Genomic DNA, 5,629 nt, shown 5'->3' with positions numbered 1-5,629 from the left:
CTTACTCTATGCAGCATTCCTGTGGGATTCCAGTCAGGACAGTAGGTCACTCGAGAGAGGTCCGTTCAGAATCGGTGAAGTTCATTCAATCGGCAGCCGGACGAGGGCCCTCTCAAGGCAGGTATACTCCGATCATTTAGATATTCACCTCATCGTCTGGATCTCTCTTACTGGACCTCATGTCACTGATGGGCCCCACGTTGGGCGCCAATTGTAAAATGTGGGTCCATACTGGTATCGATGCCCGGATGGCTGGCGCAAGACGCCTCTTAGTTTCCATTTTGAATAGTTACCAAATAAAGAGACGGGCGCTGGAAGCAGGAGTCACAAGAACAGGATTTATTCCTCATGAGGAGAGCCTGTCATTTCGGACACGAAACACAGTGTCTTTCGGGAGGTGCTCTAACAAGTGAGCTGAAACGTCGTCTTTTATACCTTACAAAACACTTAGCATTACAATCGCGACATTGTGAAACACGGAAAAGACATCTCCATGATCCTCGTGTCAATCCTACCCCACATATGTTCACAATAGGGACCCTTGACCTGCTGATAAGAGGGGAGGGTAATCACGCAGCTGAGTGTTCCGCCAACTTTTAGGATGTGTGCGCCTGATCATAGCCCAGGGGGTGGGGTGCCCAGGATCAATAGTGGGTCCTTTGAAGAGGAGTGATTCCATACAATAAGCAGTAAACAGTATCTCCTGGCTTAGGCGATGACCTCAGACATGTGTGGACAGTCAATCGCGGAGGGAGGGTTTACTAACAGATGGGTTATTCATGAAAGGAGAGGAGGTGCTGGTCAGGCGCGGCCGTGACTCCCAAGGACAGGGTTTTGCAGAAGAAGAAGGTTTATGACTTGCCCGTGTGAGGGAGAAGGGAGGGGGAGCCAGGGTGTGTACAGGGACAGAGTCGCACAGAGAGAGAGAGAGATGTCTTATGACTCGTGCGAGAGAGAGCGGGGGGGCAGTCAGGTGCAGCTGGGGAGGGGTATGTCAGCTAAGGCGAAGGATGCCTCTTCAAGAGGGAATGGGGGTTTGCGTGGGTCAAGCAGGAGGGTTGCCTTTCAGGGCAGGGCCGCGCAGAGGGAGAGGGTTTCATAGTCTATGCATGTGAGAGAGGGAGGGGGGTTCAGATACGCGCAGAAGGGAAGCCGGTGATTCTAATGAGCAGGAAAAAGGCCAGGGTGCCTAAAATGGCTGTCATGTACATATGGGTGCGGGCTTTTACTGGCAGAGTGATGCGGTCAATAGTTTACGGTATTCATGGTGCTTACAGGGAGAGGAGCGGGAAAATGGAATAATGAACGCTGTTTATGTACATCAATTTCTCAAATTTCCACAATGGGTGTTGCTAGTTACGCCCACAGCAACACCCATTGCACACCCCTTGCTGCTGAAAACTGCATTGCCATATTTACAAGGCTGTATTAAGCCACGCAAAGTAGCTTAGCGTGGCCTTGTGAATATGGGCTTGCATAGAGAGCCACCGGAGCATTACAAAAAAAGACACTCCGGTGGTGCTAGGGGCTTGTAAATATATGCCCCCTTGTTTACAATTTAGTGGGCTAAAGCCTGCCCATAGCTTACCACTGGTTAGCTGCAGCGCTGCTCTTATGTGCTTCTTTGTTATTTGTCACAGCATGTGTGCGTCTTGCTGTCTCTTGAGTTCTTGAGTTTGCCCCTTCCCTGGAGCAAGGACTAAGTACTTGTGTCCTTCCTCTGCTGCTACTTTTGGAGCTACTTTTTTTCTGTTTTCAAGTACTCCATGTGAGTGCAGGCCCGTCATTACTTCTCCTTCCTCATCACCCATCTCCTGCATCCTTGTTTTATCTCCCACCCCGTCCCTGTTTCATCTCTCTCCAACCGCCCTTCCGTCTTTTTTTTCTCCCCATCCACTCAAGCCCTTTATTTGCACAGAGCATGTACCTCCCTTCCCTAGCAAACGGTTGGCTCTCTTCCCGTAGCGGCAGCTCCCTCACAGGCAGTAACTGACAGAGTTCAATTTACAGTTAATGACTGGCGCATCCCAGAGACATTCAGTCACATCTCAACCTTCTGTTGGCCTTGCATCTTGTGCTGCCTGCCCCATGGAATCAGAGAAATATTGCATCTCCGGGCAACCCAGCAACCTTGCAAGGGCAGTTCAGTGCCACAGTGACCACATGTTGAAGAAGCTGAACATGTACTTTTCTGTGATAAACAGATGCATCTTATACACAAAACAATAATTTTTTTCATTGCCTCAGACTTTTTAGAAGTAGTTCATTGGGGACCATAACTGCAAGCTAGACATGTTTACTTTGCTCATGAAAGCCCTGATATTATTCATTCAGCAAACTCAACAAAATGAACGTCCAGTAAGAGTGCTGCATGTTTTCTTTGCTGTTTCCCCAGGCTTCGCTCGCCAAAGGGTGCATCCAGGTTGTGCCCATAGTACCATAGGGTGTACTTCCTGTGGAAAAAGATTGAGGGAGACAACACCGTTGGCAGCTGAATTGATTCTTCGAGGGCAATGCCTTTTAACCTTTAATAGTGGTGGGGGGAAGCCTGCCACGTCGACCCTAGTAAAATCCATTGAATTCCCTGGTGGTCGTGCATTGTCTTACATGTTTGTATCCATTGTGTCTGCTCTCTTTTAGTGCGTGCAGAGGTGGCCAGCACGCATTACCCAATCTACTAGTTGTTATTGCATGTAGCATAAAATGGTGCTTGCCTGCAGTGGGTAAGGTCATGCTTGCTCCCAGGTCTCTGGAGGTGCCTCTCACAGAACCCAATGCAGTTCTGCAACTTCTGGTCTGTGTGACTTATTGCGGCAGTACACATTCAGCCCATAGCTCTGTCTTTGTCACGTCAATGTTCAAAGTGTGCTCTGCTTCTAGGCAGCTCTGCCCATTTTCACTCAGATTTTGGGTCTCTGCTTTGTGGAGGTCCCGGTGTGCATCTCTCCTTCATTTCTGCCTCCCCTCTCGTCCTCTCGCTAAGGATGCTGAGAAATCAGAGGCCCTCCAGTTCATCAAGTCTAGCCCTCCTCCCTGGGAAGCCATGATGGCCCGCATCTAGTGGCGTAATGCCCAATGACAGACCACCTTGCTGAATGTAAGAAGGGACCCCTCAGCCATGTGTATCTCACAGATGTTATTGGCCTTAGGCTGAATGGGGCCCCTGTGTAGTGCTAATTTATGTTCCTAATGTCACACCATTGCTGTGCCTGTCCAACTCTTAAACATACACCAGAAAAATACACTTTTTTTGTTGTCCTCATATTGTCAGCTCTCATGTTGAGACTCTTCCTATCTCTCTATACTGATTGTAATGACCATCAGAGAGAGTAAGGAGTACTACATTACGGTGAATGCCGTTTCTGATACCCGTTCCCGTTTCTCTGTACCGCCCTTGAAAGTAGACACTGGGAACTTCAGAGCCTCTGGCACGTTTGCTTAATCATTGGACCCACTTGCTTTTTCTTTCCATTCCATCAATAAAGTCCAGACCTTAACTCTACTCACTATATCACAGGCCATATCTGATTCACTTGTTGCAATAATGCTTTTTAAAAGTTCAGCGAAGGATGTGGGTCCTCAGACTTCCACTTCTTACAGATCTCACGTCTTGCAAGTAACATCACATAAAAGATGTGCTTAGAAACAACACCTTGCCCCACCTTTACCTGTGGCGTGAACCCAGAGGCCACCAAACAAGGGCCTTCCTTAACTTGTTTACCTCCGAGCTCTCCCAGAATTCTGCAGACCACCAACCAGAATTTCGTGATTTTTTGGCATTCCAAGAACATATGTCTGTCTCCTGCTCCTTCTATCTTACATCTTGGGCAGTAGTATTTATTAGCTCTAACCTTTGTTAACTTCAATGGAGACCAGTAGACACTGTGGGCAGTAAGTAAGTGGTTGTGCTTGAATGAAGCTGGTAGCCTTTCAAATGATTTTGCCCATCTGATTTCAACCTCCTCCTCATTGAGCTCCTCACTCCATAGTTTCCTTACATCAGCCTTAATCGTATCACCTGTGTCTATAAAAGGCCCAGTACCAGTAGGAGATTTCCTTCTCCCAATGCTCTGTTCTGGATATCTGGTCTGACTTAGGATCTTCCTCCTCCTGTGCCCAATCCTGTGCAGCCGACCAGGGGCCCAGTTGATAATACTTGAACCTTGTTAGCTTTCCCTTAGTCAGGCTACTAAGCATCTCCCAACTCACTAGGTTCCCCTCTTTCATGATCTCTGCTCAATAAAGAATCCCTGCATTTTTTAGCGGTTGACTCAATTGATCTTTCAAACAGTAAAGAGTCCCCGTTGATTCCCATATTGGTGCTCTCATAGAATAGTAAGGAATTTTCATTTGTTTCCGAACATACAGCCAAGTTCCTAATGCCATGCTCAGAATCTTTAATCTAACCTTTTTTTTAAACTTTGGGTCACCAAATTTAAATAAAAAATGTTGTTTACCCTGGCCTACCTCTCCAAGCATTGCTGTAAACAATACCCCCAAGGATGACCTGTCTGACCTATTTGCTAGCATATGGACATTTTTGAAATTGAAAGCGTAACACTAAACAAGCAGGTCTGGCAATGCCAACCCTCCTGCTCCCAATTTCCTCCGCAACTTCTTCCTTTTTTTAATTTATTTTTTTATAGATTTTTCAACCCTTTTTTGATCCAAGGCATATAAAATAATACAATATGCACAGTTATAGCACAGTTCAATCATAATAATACGAGCTTTTCATAGCAGCAAAGAACAGAATAACATTGTCAGAACGTATAAATGAACCAAAAAGCATTGCTGCTACCCAAAAAGAAAAAAGAAAAAACAGAACAGAACATTTACAAAAAGAGCAGGGTACAGCTACTATGGCACAAAAAGGAAGAAAAATAGAGACCATACTGTTAAATACCCAATTCCAAATTTCACAAAGGCAATGGTATCATTCTGACTTTTCCCGGCCAATATACCCTCCCCCCAGCAAGCAATATTATACACAAAATCCTATTAACAAACTGATCCGGATATCCAATCCGCTATTGGAGACCAAATTCTAGCACCCATCATGCTCTTCCTTCTACCTTTAGTTTTGTATATCAATGATTCAAAATTATACATAGCTAACAATCTTGATCTCCAATTAGTGAAGGTAGTAGGGTCCGAGCTGATCCACTCACTGGTAATACATGCCCGTACCACCGCCATACTAATAAATAACAAGGCTGTTGAGGCTGCCGATCTTACATCAGCCGACCTATCAGTACCAACAACAATAATCACTAGATCTCCCGTAATAACCGTAGGGGTACCAAATATGGTATTTAAGAATCTCTCAATTTCTTGAAAAAAAAAACCCAACCTAGGACATGAAAAAAACACGTGGGATGACTCGGTAGCCAGTAAACCACACTGATTGCATTTATTCCCTAACATCCCGCCCCAATGAGCTACCTTACTTGGAGAATAATATAAATTGATCAAGGGCCATATAATGCTGACTGCGTAATCTACCTTTCATTAACACGCTATTAGCAAGTTCCAATGATTTCTGAATGTTAACCTCCTCAACCCCGAGTTTGTATTCCCATTTAATTTTAGGCTCTTCCAAATCATCCATAAATGTTTCCAATAGCTG

This window comes from Lissotriton vulgaris, chromosome 4_1 (genome assembly GCF_964263255.1).
Source record: "Lissotriton vulgaris chromosome 4_1, aLisVul1.2, whole genome shotgun sequence".
In the NCBI taxonomy this organism is placed as follows: Eukaryota; Metazoa; Chordata; class Amphibia; order Caudata; family Salamandridae; genus Lissotriton; species Lissotriton vulgaris.
This window is presented reverse-complemented; position numbering follows the sequence as displayed.